Source organism: Nyctibius grandis, chromosome 5 (assembly GCF_013368605.1).
Source record: "Nyctibius grandis isolate bNycGra1 chromosome 5, bNycGra1.pri, whole genome shotgun sequence".
In the NCBI taxonomy this organism is placed as follows: domain Eukaryota; kingdom Metazoa; phylum Chordata; class Aves; order Nyctibiiformes; family Nyctibiidae; genus Nyctibius; species Nyctibius grandis.
The window spans coordinates 32,456,437-32,469,763 of NC_090662.1; the positions used below are offsets into that span (position 1 = coordinate 32,456,437).

The following is a 13,327-nucleotide window of genomic DNA, read 5'->3' on the forward strand; positions in this document are numbered from 1 at the left end:
GGTCCCCCACAATATCCTTCTCTCTATATTGGAGAGATATGGATTTGATGGGTGGACTATTCAGTGGATGAGGAATTGGTGGGATGGTCGCATTCAGAGGGTAGTGGTCAACGGCTCAATGTCAATGGCTGGACAAAGATCAGTGACAAGTGGTGTCCCTCAGGGGTATGTACTGGGACCAGTAATGTTTCATATCTCTTCATCAATGACATAGTGAGACTGAGTGGACCCTCAGTAAGTTTGCAGATGACGCCAAGCTGAGTGGTGCAGTTGACAAGCCTGAGGGATGGGATGCCAACCAGAGGGACCTGGACAAGCTTCAGAAGTGGGCCCGTGCGAACCTCGTGAGGTTCAACAAGGCCAAGTGCAAGGTCCTGCACCTGCATGTGGGCAACTCCTGGTATGAATACAGATTGGGGGTTGAAGGGATTGAGAGTAGCCCTGCAGAGAAGGACTTGGGGGTACTGGTGGATGAAAGGCTGGACATGAGCCGGCAATGTGCGCTCACAGCCCAGAAAGCCAACCATATCGTGGGCTGCATCAAAAGAAGTATGGCCAGCAGGTCAAGGGAGGTGATTCTGCCCCTCTACTCCTCTCTGGTGAGACCCTACCTGGAGTACTGCCTCCAGTCAGCACAGGAAAGACATGGACCTGTTGGAGTGAGTCCAGAGGAGGGCCACGAAGATGATCAGAGGGCTGTAGCACCTCTCCTGTGAAGACAGGCTGAGAGAGTTGGGGTTGTTCAGCCTGGAGATGAGGAGGCTCCAGGGAGACCTTATTGAGGCCTTTCAATACTAAAAGGGGGCTTATAAGAAAGATGGAGACACACTTTTTAACAGAGCCTGTTGTGATAGGACATGGGGTAAAGGTTTTAAACTAAAAGAGGGTAGATTCAGACTAGATATAAGGAAGAATTTTTTACGATGAGGGTGGTGAAACACTGCAACAGGTTGTCCAGAGAGGTGGTAGATGCCCCATCCCTGGAAACATTCAAGGTCAGTTTGGAAGGGGCTCTGAGCAACCTGATCTAGTTCAAGATGTCCCTGCTTATTGCAGGGGGCTTGAGCTTGATGACCTTTAGAGGTTCCTTCCAACCCAAACCGTTCTATGGGTCCATGAAATCATTGAAGTTCAACTGCCAGAAAAGCATTAGCATGAGTTTAGTATTGCTATAGTATTCCAGGACTTAATCTCTTCTCCCCCCATCCCCAAAGTGTATATATTAATTCACACATGTATTTTGATGGGTAGGAAGGCCCTACAGAGGGATCTGGACAAGTTAGATAGGCCGAGACCAACGGCATGAGGTTCAACAAGAACAAGTGCTGGGTCTTACACTTCGGCCACAACAACTCCATGCAGCACTACAGGCTGGGGGAAGAGTGGTTAGAAAGCGGTCCGGTGGAAAGAGACCTGGAGGTGCTGATCGACAGGCGGCTAAACATGAGCCAGCAGTGTGCCCAGGTGGCCAAGGCGGCCAATGGCATCCTGGCCTCTATTAGGAATAGTGTAGCCAGCCGGTCTAGGGAAGTGATCGTCCCTCTGTACTCGGCACTGGTGAGGCCGCACCTTGAATACTGTGTCCAGTTCTGGGCCCCGCACTTCAAGAAAGATGTTGAGGTGTTGGAGCGAGTGCAGAGGAGGGTGACCAAGCTGGTGAAGGGTCTGGAGGGTCTGACCTACGAGGAACGGCTGAGGGAGCTGGGGTTGTTTAGCCTGGAGAAGAGGAGGCTCCGAGGTGACCTAATTGCAGTCTACAACTACCTGAAGGGAGGTTGTAGTGAAGTGGGAGTTGGCCTCTTCTCCCGGGCAACTAGCGATAGGACAAGAGGGCACAGCCTCAAGCTTCGCCAGGGGAGGTTCAGGTTGGACATTAGGAAGAATTTCTTTTCAGAAAGGGTTATTAGACATTGGAGTGGGCTGCCCAGGGAGGTGGTGGAGTCACCATCTCTGGATGTGTTTAAGAAAAGACTGGACATGGCACTTAGTGCCATGGTCTAGTTGACAGCGTGGTGTCAGGGCAACGGTTGGACTCGATGATCCCAGAGGTCTCTTCTAACCTGGTTGATTCTGTGATTCTGTGATTCTGTGATAGCTAAAGTATTTACAACCTCCAAGTTGTGACTACTGCAAATATGATGAGCTTGTAGTGTAACTTGTTGAAATTTAGGCTACATGCTGGTGGTCAGTGCTGCACCACCCAGACATAGGACCACCTATTTTTGAATTGAGCTCTTCTGTCTTGTTCCCTGTGTTTCTGTAAACTGCTGCTTCTTATCGTAACTTTAGCTGTGCCAGTTCTGAGTTTACTGGGCTAAAAAGGAAGTGGAAGATTTCCTGCCCTTGTCTTTTATCTTCAGTTTTACTTGTTATTGTCAGTATATCAGCATGGATCGTAACATCGTAGAATATCCTAGCTGCTAAAAGGCAGCATGGATCGACTCGAAGGGTTAGGAGACAAGGTAGACTAAGGGTTCCTAGCCCTCTCCTCAAGTTAAAATCACCTCTACGTGTTTTTTTGAGATCTTCCCACTGACAGGAGCTACACAGCTCTTGACCCATCTACGAAGTATTCTAAGGAGCTTTTCTCTAAAACGTTTTTCATCCATAAGATTTACATTCTGGATAATACCATTTGGTCTGTGCCACATCCAGAGATTTTTCAGTCCCTACGACTGAATTTGTTTTAAGAGCTGTTCAAGTCATATTTAGGGTATAAAACAAAGCAACTCATTAGCTTGTATTTTAGAGAGATATAAATGAACAGGAACTTTCTCTAAACAAAATAATGTTTTCTGCTCCTTTTCAATTCATGGTTCTAAAGGACCTGTAATTCTGAGCAAAGCTTTCAAAAAAGCAGTTCCTAACAAAAACACCTAGTGAGTTCTGTGTGATTACTTTTAAATTAGTGGCTGCTGTCAGGACAGTTTAGATTTGCACACTGAAAGCTGTAACTATCAGAGATGCTATCTTGTACAAATACAGAATCACACAGAATCACAGAATGTTAGGGATTGGAAGGGACCTCGAAAGATCATCTAGTCCAATCCCCCTGCCGGGGCAGGATTGCCTAGACCATATCACACAGGAACGCGTCCAGGCGGGTTTTGAATGTCTCCAGAGAAGGAGACTCCACAACCTCTCTGGGCAGCCTGTTCCAGTGTTCAGTCACCCTTACAGTAAAGAAGTTTTTCCTCAAATTTAAGTGGAACCTCCTGTGCTCCAGCTTGCACCCATTGCCCCTTGTCCTGTCAAGGGATGTCACTGAGAAGAGCCTGGCTCCATCCTCTTGACACTTGCCCTTTACATATTTATAAACATTAATGAGGTCACCCCTCAGTCTCCTCTTCTCTAAGCTAAAGAGACCCAGCTCCCTCAGCCTCTCCTCATAAGGGAGATGTTCCACTCCCTTAATCATCTTCGTGGCTCTGCGCTGGACTCTCTCTAGCAGTTCCCTGTCCTTCTTGAACTGAGGGGCCCAGAACTGGACACAATACTCCAGATGCGGCCTCACCAGGGCAGAGTAGAGGGGGAGGAGAACCTCTCTCGATCTGCTGACCACACCCCTTCTAATACACCCCAGGATGCCATTGGCCTTCTTGGCCACAAGGGCACACTGCTGGCTCATAGTCATCCTGTTGTCCACTAGGACCCCCAGGTCCCTTTCTCCTACGCTGGTCTCCAACAGCTCTGTCCCCAACTTGTACTGGTACATGGGGTTGTTCTTGCCCAGATGCAGGACTCTACACTTGCCCTTGTTATATTTCATTAAATTTCTCCCCGCCCAACTCTCCAGCCTGTCCAGGTCTCTCTGAATGGCTGCGCAGCCTTCCGGCATCTCAGCCACTCCTCCCAGTTTTGTGTCATCAGCGAACTTGCTGACAGCACACTCTAATCCCTCATCCAAGTCATTAATGAATATATTGAATAGAACTGGTCCCAGAACCGACCCTTGCGGAACTCCGCTAGACACAGACCTCCAACTGGACTCTGTCCCGCTGACCACTACTCTCTGGCTTCTTTCCTTCAGCCAGTTTACAATCCACCTCACTACCCGATCATCCAGACCACACTTCCCCAGTTTAGCTGCGAGGATGCTGTGGGAGACTGTGTCAAACGCTTTACTGAAATCGAGATAGACCACATCCACAGCTTTACCATCATCTATCCACCGGGTAACATCCTCATAAAAGGCTATCAAGTTGGTTGAGCAAGACTTCCCCTTGGTGAAGCCATGCTGAGTGCCCCTAATGATCCCCCTATCCTTGATGTGCCTAGAGACAGCACCAAGGACAAGTTGCTCCATCACCTTTCCGGGGATGGAGGTGAGGCTGACCGGTCTATAGTTACCCGGGTCCTCCTTCTTGCCCTTTTTGAAGACTGGAGTGACATTCGCTTTCCTCCAGTCCTCAGGCACCTCTCCCGTTGCCCACGACTTAGCAAAGATGATGGAGAGTGGCCTAGCAATGACTTCCGCCAGCTCCCTCAGCACTCGTGGGTGCATCCCATCAGGGCCCATGGATTTATGGATGTCCAGGTTGCTTAATTGGTCCCTGACCCAGCCCTCATCTACCAAGACAGATTCCTCCTCTATCCTGACTTCTTCTGAGGCCGCAGGGGTCCAGGGCTCCTCAGGACAGCCTCCAACAGTATAGACAGAGGCAAAGAAGGCATTCAGTAACTCCGCCTTCTTTTTATCCTCTGTCTCCAGGACCCCCACCTCATTCATCAGTGGGCCTACATTGCCTCTAGTGTGGGTTTTAGCTGCAATGTATTTGAAGAAGCCCTTTCTGTTGTCCTTGACCTCTCTTGCCAGGTTTAATTCCAAGGAGGCCTTAGCTTTCCTAGTTGCCTCCCTACATCCTCTGACAACAGACTTATATTCCTCCCAAGTGGCCAGCCCCTCCTTCCACGATCTGTACACCTTCTTCTTCCACTTGAGTTTGCCCAGCAGTTCCCTGTTCAACCATGCAGGTCTCTTGGTCCCCTTCCTTGACTTCCTACCTGCTGGGATGCTCTGATCTTGAGCTCGGAAGAAGCAGTCCTTGAACGCTAACCAACTATCTTGGGCCCCCTTACCTTCTAGTATCCTGTCCCATGGGATTTCCCCTAGCAATTGCTTGAAAAGGCCAAAGTTGGCCCTCCTGAAGTTCAGGGTTGTGATTCTGCTAGCTATTCTGTTCCTGCCACATGAGATCCTGAACTCTACCATCTCATGGTCACTACAACCAAGGCTGCCCTCAACCTTCACCTCTTCAACCAGACCCTCCTTGTTAGTGAGGATAAGATCCAGCAGCGCTCCTCTCCTAGTTGGCTCATCCACCATTTGCATCAGAAAGTTATCATCAATGCACTGGAGGAACCTCCTGGACTGAGGATGGCTGGCTGAGTAGGCCTCCCAGCAAATATCAGGGTAGTTGAAATCCCCCACAACAACCAGGCCCTGTAATTGCGAGACTGCTCTCAGCTGCCTGTAGAAGGCCTCATCACCCTCCTCATCCTGATCCGGTGGCCTGTAATAGACACCCACAACAGTATCACCCCTGCCAGCCTGCCCCTTAATTCGCACCCACAAACTCTCAACTCGCTCCTGATCCGCCTCTGGACAGAACTCAATACATTCTAGCTGCTCACTCACATAAAGAGCAACTCCACCACCTCTCCTTAGCGGCCTGTCTTTCCTGAACAGGACATAGCCATCCATGACCACATTCCAGTCATGCGAGGCGTCCCACCATGTCTCTGTAATTGCCACTAGATCATAGCCCCCCGACCGAACACGGATTTCTAACTCCTCCTGCTTATTCCCCATGCTGCGTGCATTGGTGTACAGGCATTTCAGGGAGCGAGCTGGGCACAGCGGTTTCATCCCAGATTCACCCCCTGACTTCACCCCAGGGGGATGGGGGGCCTCCTGGTCTACCTCAACACTAGAGCATTGCCCCAGTGGTGCAAGCCCAGCTACCACCCCATCCCCCTTCGAATCTAGTTTAAAGCTCTCCGAATGAGCCCTGCTAATTCCTGTCCCAGAACCCTTTTGCCCCTACGACATAAACCTTTCCCATGTACCACTGTCACGCCTGTTGCCTTATAAAACCAGCCATTATCAAAGAACCCAAAGCCCTGCCTGTAGCACCAGTCTCGTAGCCAGGCGTTAATAGCGAGAATCCTACTGTTCCATCCCACATCGTCACCTGAAAATGGAAGGAGGGAGGAGAAAACAACTTGCGCCCCAGACTCTTTCACCAACCGTCCTAGGGCCTTGTAGTCTTTCTTCATCCCCCTCAGACTACGGGATGCAGCTTCTTCCCCACCTGTCTGGAAGATCAGCAGGGGGTAGTAGTCTGTGGCCTTCACCAGGTTGGGGAGTTGCCTGGTGATATCCCTGATTCGGGCTCCAGGCAGGCTGCATACAATCATGTTGTGTTTTGTTACAGTATACGGTACTGTATTTACTGTTACAGTAAATAATCAAATTGGAATTTCTTTCACTAGAAAGCTTTTTGAGGATAGCTGGCAATCTAAACTGTGTTTTCTAACAAAGACAGCTACCTTTGATCTTTGACAGCTATCTTCAGCTTGAAAATCTTGTTCCATATTAATATGCCACAAGAAATTCTACAATTCTAAATGTGGTTGGAATATGAGAAAAGTCATGTTGTTATAATATCTGTGTTGCAATTGTAACTCACAGCTTCCTCAGTGTAAGTTGAAAAACAGTTTTGTGGTGAAGGATCATTACTTTGATGCTTAGGTTAGGTACAAAAGTTTCTAGAAAAATAAAAGAACAAACAATACATTCATACAAATGTTCTCCTGACGCTTGTCCTGATCTGACCTTCTCCTTACTAGTGACTACCTGTGTTGCTCCTGTCCCCTGAGGTTCAGTGGGAGCATTCAAGCCTCTGTGAGCTGGGGGCAGCTTGAGCATCACTCCCATAGCTGGGGGTACACCCTGTGAGCAGCAGCAGGCCAGTGCTTGCTCGCAGGTCCTGAATAGTGATGATGCAGCCTCCTGTCTATGAAGGAAAGGGAGCCTGCAGAGCCATCCCATAATGAAACTGCGTGGTGGAGATAATAGGGGCCCCGAGCGTGCATTGTCATCTCCAACCTGCAAATTACTCCTGGCTCTTTTCTCTTTCCTCGTTGTTTAAAATTTGTGTTTTATACTTGGCAGGTTCAGGAAGGCTGACTTCCATTAGCGAAGTGTGTCCTCCAGCAGTCTGTCTTGCGGTTGTTTTATGACTTTAATTGGCCTGTCCTCCTGCTCCTTGTAATTGCCTCTTTCACGTAATTGATGCTGGTCAGGTCTCTGTCCTCTGCTTCCGTTCAGCCCTTGGACACTTCATTGCTAGTTGGATTGAAGTCATGAAGCTGCTTCTGTTTCTTCTTAGGTCAGAAACCTTGAGTTGTAATGTGCCTGGTTAGCACCTACATCTGGGGCAAGAAGGGTTGGAGTTTTTCCTCTCTCAGCCAATAAATAGTGCTTTCAAGATATTTTTGCCAGGTCAAAGCTGAAATGTATTGGCAGGACCATATGAAGAGGCAGGTACTGCCAATGCTGTGCTGCACACATTTTGATTTAACTACCCAGGCGTTTCAGTTCAGCACCTTTCATGCACAATTAAATGTCCTTACCAGAGTAAATGTCCCTGCAGAATGTGTGCTGAAAACTTGTGCTGCATGGGGAAGTTAAGGCTGTATAATCATCCACATCACTGCAGCTTTACGTGGGTTTTTTTGTTGGTTTGGTTTTTTTTTTTAATTCCATGGAGCTTCAATTTCCATATAGCTCTAGCCCTCACTTCATAGTAGAAGCTCTGGTAGAAGTGCTTCAGTCTGTAGCATTTAATTTAAAAATCTGGTTTTGATCAGCCAAATAGGTGAAATAATAGGGTGCTAAGTGCCAAAGTGTTAGGGCTAATGGGTCACTTCTGTAATTAGAACAGAATATGTTGATACCCTTTTTCAATGCATTGCATTATTGTCTGAAGTAAGAACAGCTTTCCTAGATACACTCTTTGATTCTCACAGTTCTTCTGTTTGCTCCAAGAGACAGCTTATTAATTCCTACTCTCACGAGGACCAACGCCAACCATTTTTTTTTCTGTTTTGTTGCTTGTCATCTCACATTCAATGTACAACAACCTTCTGCCTTACCTATAGTTGATTGTAACACGTTAACCTCATTTTTTGTTGGGATAGTGGCTAGAAAGTAGCTCTGCCAAGATAAGCAGCTTTTTAGGTAGTGAAATGATTCAGACAACACAGAAATGCAACACATGGCTGCTTTAATTTGCTTTTCTTCAGCTTCTGTTGACTCAGCCCATAACCCACCTGTCTAGAAGTGCCTTTCACATCTAAGGACATCTAGGTGGTTTAGCTTCACAAATCATCTTTAATGATCTTAGTGTGTGTGGTTCACCATTCTATAGTCATTTCTTACGCAGAAAGCTGTATGTCAGTCCTAGACAAAGCTGACTTATAATAGGGTTTAACCCTGTAATGATTAACAGTGTTACTAACTGGATGTTGATATCCACATGTTCATTGCACAGTCCAGAAGCCCTGGTGAATTCAGAAAGCTTAAAGAAACTGTTACAACAGGAGTCGAAGGATGGAGATGCTCCATAAGAACAGGCAAAAATGAGCTGCCCTATTGCAAGAAATGCTTTCAAATGATCTAGATCTTTCATACCACACAACTTCATTATAGGTAGATTTGTCACCTTAATGTTGAGCATCATTTTTGATATTGTTTTCAGTGGCTTATTCCTGTACCAAGCTTCATGTTGAAAATAACCATTGGATGTTTTCACTGAAACAGACTTAGAGAAGGGGACTTTGTATTTCTCAACGTGGAAATAAGCTGGAATAAGAATGTTGCTTTTTTCATCATATTTAAAGTCCCATCATGTCTGATTGAGATTCAATTCTATAGGCATGTTTTCAACCAGTAATTAAAATCTGATGTACTGTACTATCTAACATGTGCCTCTCTCATTTCTGTGTAAATACCTCACATTTGGTCAAGTATGAGACTGTGTAAAAGTCTCGGTACACATACAGCTAGGAGAGATTTGAGTGATTTTTGAGATACTTTAGCTGAAGATACCACTTGTACTCACCAAAGTCTGCCTCAGATATTCAGCAGGACTTTGTCTTTCAGTGCTACTTATGGCTGTAATTACGCCTCTAAGTGAAAAAGATGATTTAATCTGTCAGAATTATCTGTCTGGTATACTGGTTAAGGCAAAGATCCCATAGAAAAATGGTGCACGTTCTTGTAATCAAATGCGTAATTACAGTTTCCATAAATTACAAAGGTTAGTTAAAGGAATATAGATAAATTCAAGAATTTGCTGATGTTTGAATTCTTTATAGAGGAATTTGGAATTGTTTTTATTATAATTTTATTTCCTTTTTCCTTTCAAGAGTGAAGTTTACTTTCCAAATCTTTTTTCTTTTTTTACCATCAGCTATTTTCTGATAAGGCTATGTGCTTGATTTTTACCACCCCATTGACTTTTTGATTTTGATACTCATAATATGTTCATACAAATATTGTCCTAAAGATTTGTCAGGAGTATGGTTTTAAGTTCTTAATGTTCCAGTACACTTACCTGAACTGTGCAAGTTCAATATAGTTGTTTTTCTTACATTTTGGTTGCAAGTAGTGATCTTTTTTAAACAAAAAGTGAAATATATGTGCATACAAATCCAGACACAAAGCCAAATTTAAACCAAAACCTACATTTTTGTAAAGATTATAAAATGTCAGATATGCCACATACTTTGAGAAAAAGAAGCTGCTGTTATATCTGCCTGATGCAGACTGTACCCTTGATATATAGCCCATAGTTTACATTCTTTTTGATTAATTTTCCAGTCTATTTCAGTTATCTCCCTTCTGCTTTTCTATCCATTTCCATATAGAACATCATTATTCCTCATATAGTGTGAAAGGCTTAGTCTCCTCTTGGATTTAATTTGCCTTGCATGATAATGGAGAAAATCTGGTATTTTCTTTCAATAACGTGACCCACGTGTCTTGATTTGCTTTGAGAAATTGAAAACAGAGTAGAGCTTCCTGAATGGATGTAGATCAGGACAAAATTAATCTGAACTATCCTCTCATGACACTGATTACAAACTCTGCAAGTCTTGTAAGAGGAGAAGGGGACAATATTTGTGAATGTACATCCTACTCCTGTGTCTTTTTTTTTCCCTGTGATTTGATTTCTTCTGGCAATTAAAAAGGTGAAACTGAATGGGTTTGGATTTTTTACAAAAACTTAAAATACAGACAGCATTTTTGAAAGCCTGTTTAACTTCTGTGAAGCTCTGATCACTTCTTTTAGAAATGCTTTCTTCTTTTTTGCATAGAATCATAGAATGATTAAATATCATCATCTCTTCTCCGCCACAGGCAGGGGCATCTTTCACTAGATCAGGTTGCTCAAAGCCACATCCAGCCTGACCTTAAACACTTCCAATGATAGGGCATCCACAACTTCTCTGGGCAACCTGTGCCAGCATCATTTTCATTTAAATCCTATACAGTTTACTCTGCTTAAAAAGGGAAAAATATGGCTTTCACTGAGTTTCATCTGTGCTAGGTCATGAAATTTGTGGTGGAAATGGTCATTTGGTTGTGTTTCTATGAAGACCCTTGGAAAATTGAAATAATTCCTTCCTGATAAATAAAAATAATGACTGAATGTAGCACAAATGCATGTAGAATTCAAGTTAATCTTTAAAGAGAAATTGCTGCAACTGCAAGTTTTGTGCTAAAATCAGTTATATAACAAAGCTTCTCGTTTTGATTATTGCGTGTTGTCATTTTTTCTGAATGTAAGCCTCTTGGAAGTGACCAGCTGCCAGCACTAACTAGAACTGATCCCAGTGTAAGCGTATGCTAAGCAAGGACTCAACATATTGCATGCTTGTTGGTAACCATACTGTACTAGCTTCTAAAACTTCTATAATAAAATATTACTGCAATGTGGAAATAATCTGAATCTAGTAGTTTTAAGGGTAATTTTGTGACCTGATTAAACATATAAACAGCTTTACTGATTGAGATCAAGGGCCTGTCTAGCCCAGTGTTGTAAACAGACACCCAAGGGAAAGTAAGAACTGAGCATGCATATGTGCACGTATGTTAATTACCCCCTGATATTCTCCCAGCCCCTAGCTATTTTCAGCTCAAGGGATTTGCTGAGCTGCTTGTGATCGTCTATTTCATATTCTTTAGTGGATCTTCCTTCCATTCTTCCCTTGAACTCTTACATTCACAACATCCTTTCACAACATCCTTAGGAAAGGTTTTAGTTTGGTTTTTGTTTTGGGGTTGCTTTTGTGGTTTGTTTTTTTTTTAACAAGTTTTGCTATTACCTGAATAACCACCACGTCTTGCTTATTTTGAAGCTGGTTCCCACCAGGAACCAGAGAATGATTCAATGATTGCACACGCTTATTAGTAATTCAGCTCCTTCATCCTTGACTTCACACAAAACAAACTCTTAAGTGAATACCGTCTTGTCCTGGTATTTGTTTCTGTTCATTCCGTCTAGCTGTACTCTAGCCTCTGTCCATAGTTATTTCAGAAGATAATTGATAATGAGGTAATAGAATAGCAGATTTTCCACTCCTTTTTGGTGGGCATGGTTCTTGAGGGCTTGTTAATATAGCAGTTTCCTCTTTTACCTTTTTTTTTTTCATTTGGCAATTGTTTAGAATGTGCTTTGGAAGAATCATTTAATTATTTTGGTATAGTGATAAATAATTTTATAAAAATATTAGAAGACTGTAGCAAGATTGTTGTTTCTGGTACTAGGAATCACTGGAGAGTTGCATACAGTAAAATAAATGGAAGAAATGTGAAACATGAGAGTATCCTGGGAAGTTCAAGCAGGTCAAATTCTGCTTACACATTAAAATGAAGGTGGAAATTGAAGATGCACTAATTATTTATCAGTTACATATCTTTTAATTAATTTTACTCACAGTACAAGTATCCATCTCATTTAACTTCTAAGTGGTGCACCTATGTGTACACAAAACTGTCATACTTGATTTCTTTTCACCAGTGCTCAGTGAAAATCTGCTTTATTAAAAGAGGATGTTCCCATTATGCTAAACTTGCATTTCACTGAATGAAAGCATATGTTCTCAATTTCTTTTTTCTACCAAATCTAGAAATTAGAATTTTAGAAGATGCCTCTAATTATGATGCTGTTCATCCTTCATTTTTCTAGTGTTTCACAAGGAGAGTCCAATTCCTTCCAAGCAGTTCAAGTAATGTTTGTCTAGAGCTAGATTATTTTACACTTTTTAGAAACAGATTTAGCATCTTCAAACAGAACAGGGGCTTCCCTACCATGCCACTCCAGTCACCACCAGTACTGCTTCTCCCCCTGCCCCCCCCCGCCAGCTGCCAAACAATCTTTCTTCCTTTCATCAGCTATAAACTTTGTGGTTTGTGTCAATTGAAACTAAAATAAAATGACCATTATTCTCATCCAGAAGATCTGGTTACGATCTGACAGAATACTTAGCATGTTAATGTGTGAACGTGCAGAGAAGTTCAATTTAAACATGCTAGCAGTATTTAATAACTTGTACATACTATGTAACAGGTAGTGCCTGTACTGGATTTGTAGTTAGAATGTGTTGATGAAGATTTTAATTTCTCAGAAGCCTTTCCGACAAGCAAAAAATAAGCTAACTAAGCTAACTTTTCACTAGAAAACTTCGGAACACACTGTCGATGTAAAATATGTTGAGATTTTTTAGATCAGAAAGACAGATTTGAATGCTAGCAATCTGGGAAGCCTGCCCTTCTAATGGAAAGAACACCAACCTCTTGATTTTTGCTTCTTCAAAGAAATACACTTTCTTTTGAGATTAAGGGTGAAAAAGTTGTAATCAGTTCTTCAAGGAGACATTAAACAGAGAAATGAAAAGATCACAAATGAAAGAGAATACATTAATATTGCCTTAGATTAAAAGAGGAATTAAATGACATGAAGCTAGACACCAGCTTTGGTATAGCTGGAGATGCCACTGTAAAAACCAAAAAGAGCCAACAGATGAGTAAAAGCCCCTAGGACTGGTTTAGTATGGCAGGTAATCTCTTGGGCTTTTAGAGGGATGAAGCTTTGTTGGTTTTCTTGATTTGTGAAAACAATTGTTACTATTTAAACTCTGAAAATACTGATAAATTGGGGGTGTGATACTATATCTTGTTTGGTAGAGAAGATGAAAGTCTACTAAAGTACTAAAAGCAAAAGTAAGCAAGTTGAACTGACTTTTGCACACTTTG

At 43.3% G+C, this 13,327-nt stretch overlaps 1 protein-coding gene across 1 annotated transcript in view; it reads left to right on the forward strand.

Annotated features, from left to right (window-relative positions):
• Positions 1–13,327, forward strand: part of DOCK4 (dedicator of cytokinesis 4) — a 269,438-nt gene that overhangs the window by 161,520 nt on the left and 94,591 nt on the right. The window lies entirely within an intron of this gene.